This window comes from Chrysemys picta, chromosome 4 (assembly GCF_011386835.1).
Source record: "Chrysemys picta bellii isolate R12L10 chromosome 4, ASM1138683v2, whole genome shotgun sequence".
Classification (NCBI taxonomy): domain Eukaryota; kingdom Metazoa; phylum Chordata; order Testudines; family Emydidae; genus Chrysemys; species Chrysemys picta.
This window is the reverse complement of record NC_088794.1, coordinates 91,648,295-91,666,833: the sequence shown is the minus strand read 5'-3', so window position 1 is coordinate 91,666,833 and position 18,539 is coordinate 91,648,295. Positions and strand designations below refer to the sequence as shown.

General features: G+C 42.9%; 1 protein-coding gene across 7 annotated transcripts in view; it reads left to right on the top strand.

Annotated features, from left to right (window-relative positions):
- Positions 1-18,539, top strand: part of MIDEAS (mitotic deacetylase associated SANT domain protein) — an 83,389-nt gene that overhangs the window by 19,735 nt on the left and 45,115 nt on the right. The window contains exon 1 of one of the 7 annotated variants that reach the window (XM_008169911.4): positions 11,889-12,435. The exons of 3 other annotated variants lie outside the window; for them this stretch is intronic. The gene's annotated coding sequence lies outside the window, so the exon portion shown is untranslated. Of the gene's footprint in view, positions 1-11,888; positions 12,436-18,539 lie in introns of those variants that run through there. 3 more of the 7 variants (XM_024106640.3, XM_065593015.1, XM_024106639.3) reach the window with 3 other exon arrangements.

Below are 18,539 nucleotides of genomic sequence, written 5' to 3'. Positions count from 1 at the left end.
TCCGTCAGTCCCACACCTTCGGTGTACCAGCCGCTGAATTGCCGCCGAAACCGCGGGACCAGCGGACCTCCCGCAGGCATGTCGCCGAAGGCAGCCTGACTGCCGCCCTTGCGGCAACCGGCAGGCCGCCCCCTGTGGCTTGCTGCCCCAGGCACGCACTTACTGCGCTGGTGCCTGGAGCCGCCTCTGCTGGGGCTGCGAAATCTTGGAATGTGTTCCTGGAGTTTTCTGGTTGGTTGGTAACATGTGTCACTGGGTTAGTTCATTTTACTTACCGAGTGGTTGCAATGTGTGGATTCTCCTTCATTGCTGGAAATGAGTACAGAAGATCTAAGATGACTAGAGGAATACTTTATTTAAAAATAGTAAATATTAATACATATTGCATACATTAATAGATAACCATATAGACTGAGAGGTAGTTAGGTGTTCAAAGCATCAGATTTGAGGTTAATGTAGTTTACCCTGAAGGATCTTTTGGAGGATAACTTATTTAAAGAGAAACAAAAAACAGAGGGTTTATCCCCTCTAACCTGAGATCTTTAATGACCAAGCACTTTTCAGAAGAGTAGGGTTTTCCTGCTTGTCACGTGCCACGTTTCTTTCCTCTTCACTTTTGTCTAGCATGTGGCGAGCTGGCTTCCTGCATAGCCTCCAGAAGCAGTTGCATACCGTTGGTGTGGTACATATATAGATCAGGAAGCACTTTGGGGGTGCTTTGAGAGGAAAGGTGCTATATAAATAACATAATATAGGTAATGAAATTAATATAAATAATAAAAGAATGTAATAGAACTTACTTATTTTGTTCCATTATCATTATCTTTCTAGTTTCTGGAAATAAATAACTCTGGGGGAGGGAACAAACAAATTAAAACAAAACAGGTTTGCAGTGAGTCACTGAAGAATTAATAGCTAAGATAGGCAAGGTGGGTACCTCTGTATTCTTGCATATGAGCTGATCAAAAAATTTGGGGGGGGGGAATTGAAATAATTTGTTACAGCGGTTTTGCAAGAACTTCTATGGAAAACTTTTTGATTTTTTTCCCCACCCCTCCCATCCACCTTTTCCTATTTCCATTTTGTCAATTAAGAACGGGGACAATGGGAAGGAGGAAGCAAAAGTAAACTTTTCACTTTTTAGACAGATCCAGTGCCCCTTCCATCTTGGCGCAGGCTTCCCCTAAGAACAGGAAGTCATTGGAGGCTTCTGAGAAGGCTCCAAAGAAGCCCAGGTCCCCTATGAGATCTGCATTTTCCAAAACCTTGACCACTGAGCTCAGTACCGTTGAATTGAAGGACTCCTCTGGCAGTATCAGCAGTGCCAGAAATCCCTGGAGCTCGAGGGAAAGACATGACTCTGACAGAGCTTCAGTACTGTCTACCAGGAACAAGGAGGGCAAGCATAATCACCTGATCTGGTACCATCAGGCTCAGGCCTGCCATTGGCAGCTACCTATTCAGTACCCTCAGTACAGAGCAAGTGATGGCACCAGACTCCATTGGCACCTACATTGGTATGCCTGCCATCGACGGTACCATGATCTTCAACTACCACATCCTCGGCTACTGCATTGGTACTGTTTCCCTGCTCGGTACTGCGAGAGTTTAGAGGAACCTATCCGTAGTGGATGAGCCAGAATCCCCACTCCTCATGGGTACCAAGCATGTCTTGGCACTAACACCTTGGTCTCCAGACTGCTATTGTTCCCTGGTACCACAGGACTCTCCACCCTTTTCTATGCAGACTCTTCCATTGGATAATGTTGAGGAGGATGAAGGGGACTTCTAGTCAGTGTCTTCAATTTCAGTCCAGGATTCCCCAACATAACTTGTCAGGAACTCATTCTTTGACAGTGACAGGGAAGATTGCAACTGTCATCAAGGGTGGTGGAACCAACCCTGCATGCCACCCCACTCCGGTATGCCCCACCCCAATGGCCATACTGGGATCCCTGGGCTGCTTACCAACAGCATTTATTCAGACCACTGGTACTGTCTCCAAGGGACACTAGGCTTGTTCAGTCTTCTCCTCCCCAACCAGCTCCCTCACAGGAGACGTTTGAGGAATCGGAGGCCAGGATGGATAAAGAGGCCACCCCTCAAGCACCCATCTCATTCTTGTCCCCAGATGAAATGGTTATACCTCCACCACCTTTCCTGGCTGACAATTTTAAGACCTTATAAAGAGGGCAGTTGACACTCTTCAGATTCCACTTGAAGATGTCAGGGATTCACATCACAAGCAGTTGGTTATCCTACAGTCAGCAACACCCTCCAGGGTGGTGTTACCCATTAACAAGGTGTCCCTGGATCCAGCTGAGACTATGTGGCAAACACCTGCTACTATTCTACCAACATGAAAAAGGCCGGATAAAAAGTATTATGTTCCCTGTAAAGACTCTGTTTTCTTGTTCTCCCACCCTCCACCTAACCCCTAGTTGTGGATGAGGTAAATGAGCAGGGCAGGCAACACTTCTCCAGGTCTACTCCACATGACCAGGACTAAAAGAGACTGGATCTATTTGGACGGAAGTCCTATTTGTCAGCAACCCTGCAGTTCCAGATTGCAAACTACCAGGTGGTCGTCGCCAAATACAGTTTCACAAACTACAATAGATGCATTACTTTTATTGAACATCTGCCCTAGGAACATAGGGAGCAATTCCAGGTCATCATTTCAGAAAGCCAAATATTGGCCAGGACCACTCTTTAAGCATCCTTGGTTGTAGTAGACACTGCCTCAGGTCCATCTATATGGTGGTAGTTATGCACAGGGTATCATGGCTCTAGCTCTTGCGATTTCCGAGAGAAGTACAGAATACTGTTGAGGACCTCCCCTTTGACAGTCATAGGCTTTTTCTGGAGACTATAGATGAGTTCTTCCATACACCGAAGAACTCTAGACCCCTTTATGTTCCCTGGGCATATATACACCTACAAATAAAAGATGGTATAGTAGGTCACGCACTGCCCAGAGATTGCATCCTGGATTCCATAGAGCCACCAAACCCCCCAGGAAAAGACATAAGTTCAGAGAAAGAGGGTTAGCCCCCCAAGACCACCCAACCATTGGGCTGGTCTGGGGTTTGAATTCCCCTGCATCTCTGGTTTTACAGGTGTGGCCCATTTCCCCACCATTCTCTCTTTTGAGACCACCTTTCCCATTTCCAGCATGCTGAAGATGGATCACTCAGACAAGTGGGTCATAGAGATAATAATATTGGGCTATACCATCCCTTTGATGTCACTCCCTCCCTGCAATTTCCCTTCCCCATCCCTCTTCAAGGAACCCTCTCACAAGCTTGTATTAAGACACAAGGTAAACTCTCTCCTCCAGTTAGGAGAAATAGACCCAGTCCCTCCCCCTCACAGAGGCAAGGGGTTTTATTCAAAGTATTTCCTTGTACCAAAGAAGGACAGAGGATGGAGACCAGTCTTAGATCTAAGACTTGTAAACAAGTTCGTAAAGCTATAATTCCTTCAGTGGAGAAGGGGGGATTGATTTTCAGCTCTTGATGTCCACAGCATTGCCTAAGAACATACCAATGTCTGATATATGTAGGTCCGCTACATGGGCTTCAATACATAAATTTTAGAAGTACATGCTTTAATCTATGCTGTCAGATTCGATGTGGCTCTGAGTACTGCAATACTGTCTTCAGTTCTGGACTCAGTTCTGAAACTCCCTCCTCCCTCTGGGGAAACTGTTCGGAAGTCACCTTAAGTGGAGCACCCACAGGGACGCTACCTCAAAGAAGAGGTTACTCACCTTGTGCAGTAACTGCAGTTCTTTGAGATGTGTGACCCTGTGGGTTCTCCGCTACCCGTCCTTTCCTCCCCTCTGCTTCAGGCTGTTTTCTGTGGAGACATTCAGGTGGAGCAGGAACTGAGTGCAGTTGGCCCATGCATCTCTATATTGCCTCAGTGTCTAGCATGAGAAGGCATAGCATGCATGCAGGGTCTTATGAGCACTGCTAATGGACAAATCTCCGATCATGGGCTCAAGAGGCACATGCACACCTGAAGTGGATCACCCATAGGGAAATACATTTTGAAGAACTGCAGTTACTACACAAAGTGAGTAACCTCTTCTTTATTTAAAAAAGCCATATCTTTTTAAAAACACACTTCACTATGATAGCTAGTCAAAGGTTTTTCAAATGGTTTGTAAGGGAATTTACCTTAACTCATGTTACTTTAGGCTACCACATATAGGTACTGATCCTGCAATCTGATCTACGTGGGGAGACTGCTGTGTATGTACAAAGCTCCACTGATTTCAGTGAGGTGCTGCACATGTGCATGTGTCCACCTACATAGATATGATTGCAGTCTAAGGGGTATAGAAGATATTTTAAAATGGAATTAAGGTACAGATTCCATCTCATATATTCACAAGGAAGATTGTGGAGCAAGATTAAGAATATGTTAACCATAAAATCCCTTTCTTGGTCCAAAATCTTTCATCTTTGCCATACTTAGATTCCAGCTTTTAGTTTATCTATTTGAGGAGTCTTCACAGAGAGATTCTCATAGACACTTCCCTTCTCTCTCCCCCTCCCCCCCCCCCCCCCCTTCAGGATCCTGGGGACTATCTTCTCTCCCATCCACAATCACATAACATTCCTGTGGCAGCTACAGAAATTGCTTATGTCCTTGGTTTGCAATCTGGTTTTTATTGGAGCCTCCCACTCCTTGGGATGGATTAGTGGCTGCGTGCTGCATCCCTCCAGATGCTGCTAGCCTTAATTTCTTCTATCCGGTCTCTCTCTTCAGCCCCTTTCTGTCTATTTTCTTAACTTTGTTTTTGTGTATTTTTTCTATATCTATTTTAGTAAGTTGAATATGTAATAATATTTAATAGTTTTTTCTGCTCCTCTCCTTTGATTCCATCTCTGTCCCCTTCCCTGTCCTTCCCTGTTCCTCCACTTACCAGAAGGCTACATGCTGCTGGGAGGGAGGCTTCCCCTGGTGCCACCCAAAGCTGAACTTAGTGCTGCAGGAGCAGAGCAGCTTGCACTAGTAGCCTACTCATGTGAACTGATCCTGCTCTATTTAGGAGCAGGAAGAGAAGGCAAGTGGGTTTCACAGATCTTTATATGCCCCACTTCACTGAAAACAGAAGCATGTTTGGAGAAGCATGGATCTGGGGTTCCGCAACTTTCCCAGCTGCAATGTTCGTTACTTCTGTCTTGTGCCTCCTGCACCCAGTTTGAGGCAACAGCGGTTTAAATGGAAAAAGTAATGTTAGGGAAGTATTATTTTTATTATAAACTGCATCTAGTGAGACGTGTTATTTCCTTTCCATTGTTTACTTCTGCTCTTCGCTTAGTCTCCCCTTGGCATCTGTTCTGTTGTCCTTTGTCCTCCTCATCACCTGCACATGTTTCCCAGCTACTTGCTTCCCTGTTCCCTTAAACATGTTGACCAGTTACTTGACCCTCTTCTCCCATCTGGACATACCACCTGGCTGCCTCTTTCTGCTTTCCTAGATGGTTCCCTTTCACTGGTAGCTAGTGGCTTTGGACCCTGAGGTTAGTTCTTGTTTGTTCCTCCTCATGAAGCAGAAGTCCTAGTAGAGGCAGCTAGGCAGACAGGCTAGCTTCATCTCATTTCCAGCTGTTTATAAATCTCTCCAGGCTCTTGTTGGCAATGAATTGCTTGGAGGCCTTTCAAAGCATCTGGGATCAAGGAGGAGGAGCCAGCACCATAAGACCAGCCCACCCTGAGGTCTGAAGCAGGTGCTCTGTCATTGATTGGTGTTTTATGTCCCACCCCTATCAGAGAGGCATTTCAGGGAATTAGAGCCCCAGTATAGGAGTTCTTGTCTCAGGATTGGCTATTTCTCTTCCCCAATCCTTTTTGCAGAGCCAGTTTGTGTTTTAAAAGAAACCCCAAACAACAACGAAATAACCAACCAACCAACCAAAAAAAAAAAAAATTAAATCCCCCAGTCCCGTGTGGAGGCAGTTCATGGAGAGGGGTAGTGAACTGCTTTTGGAGATTACCCCTCACTCCACCCTAAAGTAGTCACCAATGGTATTACAGAGAGAAGCAAGGAGTAGGGACCATAGAGCTAGTATTACAGTTCTTAGTGTGAGAGAGATGCATGATTTTTTGAAAAATAAAATGGCTCTTGTATAGAAGAGGTAGTGCTCACAGTGAGCAGGCACTGAACCCCAGATTCTGAACAACAGTTTTCTGTTTCGTCTGAGCAAGCCAAATAAATGTTAAATAATTATTGTTGGTTTTTTTGTATTGCTGTTGTGCCTAGGAGCCCTGGGCATGAATGAGGACCCCGTTGTGCCAGGTGCTGTACAACCACAGAACAAAAAGATGGCCCCCGACCCAAGGAATTTATAATCTAAGGCCATGTCTACACTAGTGAGCTTACAGCTGTACCGGTGCAGCTGTGCTGCAGTAAGATCGCTTGTGTAGCTGCTCTGTGCCGACAGGAGAGAGCTCTCCCGTCGACGACATAAAACCACCTCCACAAGTGGCAGAAACTCTCCCACCAACATAGCGCTGTGCACACTACCACTTATGCCAGCGAAACTATGTCGCTCAGGGGTGTGATTTTTTTTTCACACCCTTGAGTGACTTACGTTTTGCTGACATCGGCCATGTCTACACTACCATTTAAGTGTCATGACAAGATACAACAGATGGGGAAGTACAAGGAAACAATGAGACCATATTGGTCAGCATGATCAACAGTGATCTCAGCACACCAACAGCCCAACTGTTGTCAAGTTTTGTAGGCATCATGGCAAAGGAGAGTTTGAAGGAGGACCATGAGATAGCTTTGTGGATGTTTACAAGGAGCACCTCCCACGCATGAAAGGCAGCATGGGAGAAAGCATGAAGGTGCTTTTTTTGAAAATCTAACAGGTGGGTAGTGGAGGCTGGCGTCATGGGCCAATGGGAATTGAGCATCAACATCTTGATAGTGAATGAGAGATGATAGGATAGGGATTGACAGTGAAGGATCTTGAAAGTGAAGACAAGCAGCTTATGTCTGTGATAGAGAAGATGGAGCCAATAGAGAGATTTAAAGAGAGGGGTAATGTGGTCTAAGTGATGGGTTAGGAAAATGATCTTTGCAGCAGCATTCTGAATAGATATGAGTGGGGCAGTGTATTGGTCCAGGCCAGAGAGAAGGCTGTTGTAGTAATCTATCAGTGGTTCTCAAACTTTTTTTTTTTTTGCGGGCCACTTGAAAATTGCTGAGGGTCCGGCAGGCCACTTAATGATCTTTCCCAATGTTGTTTGTACCGTTAGCTAACTAGTGTAAAGCGCTTTGGATAAAAGCGCTATATTTAAAAAAAAATTAATAATAATTCATGTTTTTTTTTGTTCTACAAATAAAAGCACACAAGTCATATTTTAATATTAGTGGTCTTATCTTTCTAATTTGACGGATGTGCCCTCTCTCCCCAGCCATGGCAGCCCCCAAGCTGAGGCTGGGAAGGAGGGCTGTCTCTCCCTGGCAGTGATAGCCCTGGAGCTGGGGAAAGTCGCCTCTTTCTCTGGCCACCTCAGCCCTGCATGTCCCAAATTCCCCCCACCCCTCTTCTCACCCCACTTTCCCCTCCCACCTACCCCTTATTCCCCCAAGGCCACCACTTTACATGTCCGTCTTCTCCAGGGTCCAGGCACCTAATTAGTGGAGCCACGCCTGTGTGGCTCCACTAATTAGGTGAGTGGTCCTTCATTCTCTTGTGCGCAGCCTCCTAGGTGTGCACCTTAGAGGGAACTATCCACGGACCACCTGAATGGAGCTCGTGGACCACTGGTCGTCCACAGACTGCAGTTTGAGGACCTCTGATCTAGATGCTAGATGATGTTTTTTAGATGTGTGAATTGATGAGAAAAGCCATATATTTGAGCTGTTAATCCATGAAGAATCAGCAAGATTTAGATGTAGTCTGGATGTGAAGCCCAAGAGTGAAGTCTGAGTTGAAGATGATGTCCAGGTTGCAGGCCTAAATTCCAGGCAAGATGGTGGTGTTGTCCAGAGTGATTGAGAAAGGAGGTCGTGGGGAGGGCTTTGAATGGTGGTAGGGAGATTAGGTTCCCTGCTTTAATCATGTTGAGCTTGAACTGATGGCTAGACATCCACAAGAAGATGTCAGAGAGACAGGCCAAGATTGTAGTTTGTACAGAAGGTACAACAATTGTGAAAGAGTGTTAAAGGTTGCTTGGATGAGGGATGAGTGGGAGTTCAGTTTGTCTTTTTTTGCTTCATTATAATATATTGAAAGCCTGAAATATTTGTGTGAGTGGCAGGGTGTCCTTTTTTTCCTTAGTATCAGAATTTCAGGTCTTCCTCCTTTCAAAGACTCTGAGTAGAGAGCTAGTAACATTGTGCCATTGCAAGAGTTGAGAAATGAAAGTTGAGCAATTGAGGGAGAATTTTGTGTTTTAGTTACTGATATTCTTGATGTTTCTAAGTATTAAAAAACCTAATAAGAAACATCCCTTCTTATTTTTAATAAACATTATAAATAAGATAAAAGGGATGGGGCAAACCCTCAATTTCTTGAAAGTGGGGAGTAAGTTTCAGATAATCATTAATGGATTAGAGAAAGTCCCCACCTCTTCTCTACTTACTAACACTTTAAACACAGCTTTGTGCATGAGGCCGTACTATAATGTTCGCAGCAAGGTGGAAGCCAAAATATTACCATTAAATAAATAATCTATCCAGCTTTGCTGAGAGGTTGAATAGCATTTTTCTGCCAATGGCTGCATTCAGCATGTCATAGTTGTTACTTATTGATCTTGTATGTTGCAGAAAAAAATGAATTGCACTTAGTTACAGTACAAAAGCTACCTCACTACCGTACTTAGGAAGGAAGAATCCCATGCACCGCTACAGGCTGGAGACTGACTGGCTAAGCAGCAGTTCTGCAGAAAAAGACCTGGGGGTTACAGTGGACGAGACGCTGGATATGAGTCAGCAGTGTGCCCTTGTTGCCAAGAAAGCCAACAGCATATTGGGCTGTATTAGTAGGAGCATTGCCAGCAAATCGAGGCAAGTGATTATTCCTCTCTATTTGGCACTGGTGAGGCCATAGCTGGAGTATTGTGTCCAGTTTTGGTCCCCCCACTATGGAAGGGATGTGGACAAATTGGAGAGAGTCCAGCAGAGGGCAACAGAAATTATTAGGGGGCTGGGGCACATGACTTATGAGGAGAGGCTGAGGGAACTGAGGTTATTTAGTCTGTAGAAGAGAAGAGTGAGGGGGGATTTGATAACAGTCTTCAACTACCTGAAGGGGGGTTCCAAAGAGGATGGAGCTCGGCTGTTCTCATTGGTGGTAGATGACAGAACAAGAAGCAATGGTCTCAAGTTGCAGTGGGGGAGGTCTAGGTTGGATATTAGGAAACACTATTTCACTAGGAGGGTGGCGAAGCACTAGAATGGGTTACCTAGGAAGGTGGTGGAATCTCCATCCTTAGAGGTTTTTAAGGCCCAGCTTGACAAAGCCCTGGCTGGGATGATTTAGTTGGTGTTGGTCCTGCTTTGAGTAGGAGATTGGACTAGATGACCTCCTGAGGTCTCTTCCAACCCTATTCTATCCACCTTCAAATCCCTCTTCAAAACTCTTCTTTGCTGTGATGCCTACAAAGAAATTGATAGCAGTTAGGTTGTTGGTGTGCAGAGGCCACTGCCTATCACGAGTAATGTCTCATTGTTTCTTTGTACTCCCCATCTGTCTATATCCATCTGCTGTCTCTTGTCTTATACTTAGATTGTAAGCTGGTTAGGGCAGGGACCATTTTTCTGTTCTGTTTGTACAGCACTTCACATCATAATATGTACCTAACAGTGCACTCCATGAGACGCTTTTTTCCCTTATGGTGTTCTATAATGTCCCACAAAGAAAGGAAGCAAATATTGATTTTAATGAGGAGATGCTTTTGTAATTGTAGGTGGTAGTGTATGCGCTTCAGAAAAATGTTACTGGGTACGCTGTGCCATCCCTTGTGAAACAATTTCTGTTCCCATGATCTCTTTGGGGCACCAAAGGCATTTGGTAATAAATGCTGGACTGTTGTTATGTTGTACTGAATGTGCAAAGGGAATGGAGAATGCAGGTGCAAGATGAACTGTGCTTGCAGAAACCAGCATACTTCAAGGTTCACAAGGCAGTTAGTTAATTCTTCCTTCTAATTTATCCTATGACATTTCACTCTGCTCTCAGTTGCAGCCTTCTTGCACATTGCAACAGTAGTGGAAATGAGCTGTTGTCTGTGCTTGACCTCAAATTTTAAATACCCAAAACAAACATGGGGGTAATGGAAACGTCAGATTCTTCAGCCATAGGCCCTGAGTCTGCAAGCTGCTTTAGGGAAGTCTGCGTGCCTGCACAAAACCCCATTGTGGGACATCATGCAAGCATAAGAGTTCACCTGCATGGAACATCTTCCAGGGCTGGGGCCCAGGACTGTGCTTAGAGTGCAAAAGAAAGCAGGCAGGTTTTAGCAAGGCAGTAGTTTAGGAATGGTCCATGCAGCATAAGTCTAATCTGATTTTTAAGGGCTGTCGTCACTTAAAAATTACTCTTGTCAGAATTTTTTCCCTAATATTCTTGCAAGTAACATACCTAAGAATAAAGAAAACAAATATTTATTTAATTGTTTTATTTGCTGTCTTTGACAGCACTGTTTTCTTTATATAGTCAGTTTCTCCTGTAGTTTGGGATTTTTCACACAGCAACAGGGAAAAGAAAATGTGTGTGGTTTTTTTTTTTTTTTTTTGAAAACCACAAAAATTGGCAGGGGGACTCAAAAACAAAGAGAACAATTAGTTATTTAAAGTGATAACCACTGTACAATCTAATCAATCAGAAAAAAATAGTTAAAAGTAGTTTCAGGTTCAAAGCATGTTCTTAAGTAATACTACTACTTACCTTTCCTCGTGTGTAAATCTCAAAGCACTTTAAATAGGTGTCTATCGATATACCTGTCTTACAAAGCAGGAAACCAGTTTTGCCAATGCTCACAATTTTACATTTAATGTTTTTTCTTAAAGCCTCAGCCCCTGGAGACAAATGATTGTGAGAATTTTGGCTTTTGTATTGTTTAAGTGAATTTTTGGCCCTCATGGCTGCTGAGAAAAGCTTGAAAATGTGCCCCAAGTGTATACTAAAAGCTCAAAACCAAGAGGGCAAATTAAAATAAGCAACCCAAAATGTATATACTGTATTATTTTTAAATTGTCATGATTTTTAAGCCAGTGTCACGATTATTTGGCTTTTGTTTTTGTATGTTTGGGGTTGGCAGTGCTGAGAGCCAAAGTGTTTAATCTTAGGTAAGGCACTTAAACAGTGAGTCAGCAGCAGAGCTGCTGAGACCTCTGATCTGACATTGTCCCATTTCCTATGCTACCGAGTCATGCTCTATCTGTCCCACATGTATGTACATCTTTTTACTTGCCTAGCCTACCTGCACCTGGAGAGTTTGTAAACAGAACTGTTTTGTGAGCATAACATCCCAGAAGAAGGCCAGTTGGATATTTTTGTCTCTGATATGCACCCCAATTATCAGTTGTAATAGCTTATTTTCCGTTTAATGCATATGTAACTATTTTGAACATAGCAAATTGCAAAGAGAGGTTTCCTCAGTGGAAAGATAAACTGCTTATGAAGTCTTCGTGGGTAACACAATGTTCTCCAAAAGTCATTCTCCTGGTGTGGTTTGAAGAGATGCTAACTAGATGCTTTTTTGCAAATCAAACAGTAGATGTGTGTGAGAGGGAAAGCTATTCTGTAGAGCGAAAATATACTGGAAATCCCCAGCTCTGTGGAGTTGCTAGGTGGTTTTAAAACCCTTTCACTGCCTTATATGGCAACGGGAAGTGGGAGTGGCCCAGGCCTGCTTGAGCAGGGAGGGAGCGGGGGAGAGATGGCTCCTGACTTAGGCAGTTGTGCTGATGAAGTGGAAGAGCTGGTTTCAGTTCTCTATAGTGCATGTGTGTTTAGGAGGCGGGTGCTTCTTGTTTCCTTGCCTGGGAGTTGTGCAATCCTTTAGGTCGGAGAAAGCGCCCTCCCTCGCTGCTGCCGCCACCGCCTTGTTGGTTTTTTTTAAAGCTGTGAGCTCAGCCGATGAGTCAGAGCCATGCAATCCTGACACTGCATCGTGGGACTGGAGGTGAGAGAGAATCAAAAACAGGAGCTGTAGATTTCAGCCAAGTACAGTGCAGGACTTCGCTTTGCTTGTGCACAGAAGGGGAGCTGAGTAGTGACCACTTCGTGGGATATTCTTGATTGCAAGAGAACTTCCTGCTTCTTTCCTGGGAGCCTTGAGGATCGGGTCTGGAAAACACTTTTTTTTGGTCGTTTCTTGGGAAGTGAAACAAAAAGAGAGAGAAAGGACTCGCTCCGTTACATAATTCTGACAGTGTCTGCCTCATATTAGAACGAGGTAAATTGAAATCTAGGGTTCTTATAAGGTCCAAAGGGCCTGCGCACTCCTGCACCTTGCTCCTGATTGAGGCTAGAATCAACACCGTGGAGGCTATTTGAATCATGGCTGTGGTTTTTGCAAGCCTGAAGGTTTGCAGCAAGGAGAGGAGTGAGTGAGTGTGTGTGTGTAGGAAATGGAGAGATTGAGTGCTTGGTAACTTTGCTTTTTATTTTTATTTATTTTTTTATCTGTATAATGCATGCAAGCTGCGTATGTGCAGCTACGCAGCTCAGCGCTGCTAATGGACTGCCTCAACAGGAAGACTGCCTTTTTAGTGTGGAAACTTGGTACAAAGAATTCTGGCTCATATTCATTTTAGTGAAATGTGGTAAATTGCCCTTTGGGTGGGGAGTTGCTTATGGTATGAGAGCAGAGAGGTGATTCAAATTGCATTGCTGTTATTCATTATTTGACAGCTGCTGCAGTCTTGCTGCGTGCAATTTAAAATGAATACCCCTCTTTTTGTCTTAAAATTTTAGAGTAAACTTAGTGTTAACGAACATGAGGGACTTGTGTTTAGTACAGGTAAGAGCTGTACAAGATTTCCTCCATCCCCAGCCTCCCAAATCTCTACCACGTTTATCTTAATTCTGAGCCGTATACGCTGCTATCCTAATTCTGGACCTTTTGAGTACAGATTCTTAAGTGGACAAGCTGGGTGGGTTTTGGCATGTATAAATAGGGGTTAGGTCATGCCATGCTTGTTTTCTGATAGGTATCCAAATCCCCTGGAACAGGTTTCTGTGCTTTCTGTAGGTCAGTGCTTCTGGCTCAGGTTCTGAAATCTCCATGCACCCAGGTATTTGATTGCAGTAACTGCAAGCCTGTATCCAAATCTTTGATATCTTGTGCATGGAAACTGATTTCAGTACTTAATATCACTTTCAGATCTCAACACTAGCATATAAGGCACCTGGTTTCAGCATCCCATAAGGACAGAGCAGCAGCCAATAGGATAATCTGCAGTTTGTTACCACCTAAAAAATTTTGCTAGTCAGTTTACTTATGGTTAGACATATGATGTAAGCTAGGGAGGGTTAAAGTGAACCAGTGTTTGTTAGGTAACTGCAATGATTTCCTACACCCAGAATATTAAATTAGTTCCTCTGATGGCTGTTCCTGTTGAAATCAGTGGGGATTTTGCCATTTGCTTGGGAACATGATTAGGGCCTGTATTTGAGAGCGGCTCATTATGAAGGTGGACATATTTTACTCTGAACCGCTGGACTCTAAAAACATTCAGCTCTAACATATCTCCGTTCCTTGGGGGCCTGGAAGCTAGTTTGTGTATTTTGATGGTTCAAAGATTGCAATTGCACTGTGGGGGCGGGAAAGAGAGAAACTATTCTGTCTTCTTCTGGAGTGGTTTAGGGAAGTAGGTGGTGAAGTTGAGGGTAATGTACAGTCAAGCTAGATCTCTCACTCAAAAGCACTATCTTGCTATAACTAATTTTTTTTATCCTTTTTAAAATAATATCAAAGTGCATTTCTTACACTTTAAAAGGTTTTGATCTGTGTTTCTATCTGTTAAATGTAATAAATTTAAAACAAATTAGTTTTAACTTTAGGTAAGTGAAAATGCCCCTTTACACTGTAAATGCATTCATGGCAAGGATTCGGTCAGATTGTCTAACATTGGTCTATCGAACATATGGCTGCCCAGACAAAATTAAGGCATAGTTCCTGCTGAGGAGAGACTGGAATAATGAATGCTGTGTGCACAAGCTGTGGCCCTATGAAGTGGACTTAATTGATGTTCCTGGATTGTGATAGGACTTCCTCTCTGCGTGCCCTGTACATTGCTCCTGTTAAGAGCTTAGTATGTCTTTTGTGGTCCATTGGTGGTAAAAGGAAATTGGTAGTACCCATTCTAAACCTGTCTCAGCTGCAATACAGTGTTACCATATCCTTAGTTTACCATATCCTTGGTTTAGTATGAGTGGCAGTCCCTGCTGAACACTGGCCCTAGGCTGCAATAGAAAAGGTGTTGCAAGCCAGCATTGTGGTACGTAAGCAGAGTACTAGGGTGAGGTCTAGGACTGGATAACAGAGGAAGGAGGGTCTACTGATTAGCGTGCTAGCCTAAATCTTGAGAGACCTACGTTCAGTTCCTTGCTCTACCACAAACTTCCTGTATGATCTTAGGCAAATAAGTTAGCAATTCTGTACCTATGTTCCCATCTGTAAAATGGGAATAATAGCACTTCCTTACCCTGTATTGGTGTTGTGAAGATAAATGCATTAAAGATTCGCGTGCTCAGATACAGTGGTGACGAGGGCCAAGTAAGTACCTAAAGAAGCGGATGCTACAGTTCAGGAATGAGGTGCAGGGGCAGTGCAGCAACAAGTAAGGTTGCAAAAAAGTCAGCCTGCTCTGTGTCTGAATCCTGATAAATGTTAGTTTTATAAACACTAAATCCACTCAAACGTTTTAGGTGCCATTTTCTTTAGCCTGCAGTTTCAGAGAGAGCTTTTGGAAAAAATACAAAGGGAGTATAGAAGAACAGACGCACAAAGTATTTAAATCATGATTTGGGGACATCAGTAACTCAGGCAGAGGTTATGGGTCTATTACAGGAGTGGGCGGACGAGGTTCTGTGGCTTGCAATGTGCAGGATGTCAGACAAGATGATCATGATAGTTCCTTTTGGCCTTAAAGTCTTTGAGTCTAAAGTACTGGTCAGAGAGCTGTCCTATTGATGATAGAGCTTTTCTATAGATAGCAATAGCCAGGCATGTGGTGTGTGTGTGTGTGGTTTTATTTTTTTAGAAAAATGTTGCAATTATACTGAAGCAGTATGATGCTATCATAAGTCTATTATTTACACAAGAAGTAAATAGGGTCTCCCAAAGATCTGTAGTGGGAGTTGGCAGGTGATACGAAATTGCTCAAGATAGTTAAGTCCAAAGCTGACTGCGAAGAGTTATAAAGGGATCTAGCAAAACTGGGTGACTGGGCAACAAAATGGCAGATGAAATTCAGTGTTGATAAATGCAAAGTAATACACATTGGAAAACATAATCCGAACTGTACGTACAATAACGGGGTCTAAATTAGCTCTTACCCCTCAAGAAAAGAGATGTTGGAGTCATTGTGGATAGTTCTCTGAAAACATCTGCTCAGTGTGCAGTGGCCATCAAAAAAGCTAACGATGTTAGGAACCATAGAAAAGGGATATATAATAAGACAGAAAATATAATGCCACTATATAAATCCATGGTATGCCCACAACTTGAATACTGTGTGAAATTCTGGTTGCCCCATCTTCAAAAAGATATAAAGAATTAGAGAAGGGTAAGAAAAATGATTAAGGTATGGAACAGTTTCTTATGAGGAGTGATTAAAAAGACTGGAATTGTTCAGGGTGAAAAAGAAACGATTAAGGGGAGATATGATAGAGGTCTATAAAATTTTGACTGCTGTGGAGAAGGTGAATAAGGAAGTGTTATTTACTCCTTCACATAACACACAAATCAGGGGTCACCCAATGAAATGAATAGGCAGCAGGTTTAAAACAAACATAAGGAAGTACTACTTCATGCAACACACCGTGAACCTGTGGAACCTGTTGCTGTGGATGTTGTGAAAGCCAAAAGTACAACTGGGTTCAAAAAAGAATTAGATAAGTTCATGGAGGATAGGTCCATCAGTGGCTATTAGTAAAGATGGTCGGGGCACAATGCCATGCTCTGTATGCCACTAAACCTCTGACTGACAGAAGCTGGAACTGGACGATGGGGTGGATTACTCAATAATTGTTCTTTTCTGTTCATTCCCTCTGAAGCATCTGTCACTGGCCATTGTCAGAAGACAGGATACTGGAATAGATGGACCATTGGTCCAGGCCAATATGGCCATTCTTATGTTCTCAAGGGTGGGATGAACTTGCTAGATTATTATTATTTTTGAAAGCTGTACTCCTCAAAATTATTTTCTAGATTTTAGTCCATATGATCAGAGTATAGATGTTTTTCCTCTTCCTGATGCCTTCCAAACATGGTCTGAAGGAATGAGCAGTGGATGTTGGAAGCCAGGAACTCCTGAGTTATAATCCCTGCTTTACCACTGACTCACTATGAAGCAATGGGCAAGTCACTCTGCCTCAGTTTGCCCATTATAAAAATTGGATTAATAATATTTACCTACCTGCTCAACTGTGTTGTGTGAGGCTTAATCAATTAGTGATCATACAGAGTTTGTGGGACATCCCCTTCACTCACTTTCCTCAAAAGACTGTTCTATTCAACCTAGAAACTAACATATTGTGTGAGATGAAGGGTATTTATCTAGTTTAGTGAAAAATCCCTTTAACTCAGCTGAATTGTTGGTCATATTGACAGCAAAAGGGCCTCCTGCTGCTCCTGTAGAAGTCTTGGCAGAATTCCTTTTGACTTCAGTGAAAGCAGGATCAGGTCCTCATGCAATTTGTACTCCTTATGGGATGACTGATCCCTTTTTGGTCTACTGTTTGCAAAATGATATAACTTTCATGTAAGAACTTTTATTATAATAACACTTAGCTGCTTTATATGGAAGAGGTCTAATGATTAGAGCAGGGGTCAGCAATCTTTCAGAAGTGGTGTGCCAAGTCTTCATTTATTCGCAGTAATTTAAGGTTTCGCGTGCCAGTAATACATTTTACATTTACAGGGGCCGGCGGATGGAACCCCAGACTGGCAGCAGGCTGAGCGGACCGGTGGCTGGGACCACAGGCCTGCAGCAGGCTGAGCCGCTCCCTGCCAGCCAGGGTCCTGGCCCCGCTCAGCCCACTGCCGGCCTGGGGTTCCGTCCATCCAGGCCAGCAGTGGGCTGAACGGGGCCGGCGGCTGGGACCCCAGGCTGGCAGCAGCGTGCCACAGTAAATCAGCTCGCTTGTCGCCTTTGGCACACGTGCCATAGGTTGCCGACCCCTGGATTAGAGCTAGATGCTGGAGTCTATTGCCAGCTTGTCCAGTAAGCTGCTCTGTGATCTTGCCCAAGTCATAGAGGTATTCACAAGTGAAGAGGATCTATGGCTCCTTGTGATTTTAATTGGAATTGTGTGCTTAGTTAGCACCATGGAAAATCAAGCTCTTAACCTCTTTGTACTTCAGTTTTCTTCATCTCTAATATGGAGGTAGCGATACAAAGATGTTGCAGGGATTAATTCACAAATTGTCTGTACATTGTTTCAAGAGCCACAGATAGAGCTATGGAAGTGCAGAATAAAATGTCAAAGCGCTTTACAAACATGAACTGATTAACCTCTTGCAACATTTCCCCTCGTACATAGGTAAATTTGGATGTTTTATTTTTTTCTGTAGTACCAGTTTGAGTGTGATAAAATATTGTTATAATTTTGTGTAATGTTCAGAATTGAGTCTCATGCTTGACAGGGTGTATTTGATTTAAATCATATAGATAGGAAGACTCGACTTAATCATGGATTTCTACATAAAAGTGCATTCTTGTTGGTTGTTATAACCTTAATACATATTCTTCAGAACTCAGAGATAGATGTAGATTTCATTTTTAGAAGGTACACACTATACATTTTTAAAGTGATTAATCTGAAAAATTTTCAAAATAAGTTTTACAGCTATATCAGAAAATGAATGATTGTTTGATAATTTCATTTACCAAAGGTAATTAAAGCAGATATTTATGAAGTCATTGGGAGGTGAACTATCTCCAATTCAACAGGTTAATCATTAATATTCGGAAGATTTTCTTGCCATGCTGTGTTAGGAGGAGAACATCACCAGACAGACATTTAAATTGTTTTATTTAACTAAAACAACAAAGTTATGTATTCTGGATTTTTTCTTCAACAGAAAACATAATATTTTAACAAAACAAGCATATCAATTTTTGAATTTAGTTAAACATTCAAGTTTTTTTAAATCAGATTTGTTTTTGTTAAAATTGTGTTTAACTAAAATAGTCGATTTTTTTTTTTAAAATATTTCATTTAACTATGTCAGCCAGGTCAACACGAGAAACTTAAAATATTGGCTTCTGCAGCTACTCAGTCGTTTTAACCTCCATGTTCCTGTACATAATCTGGAAAAGAAAAACAAGC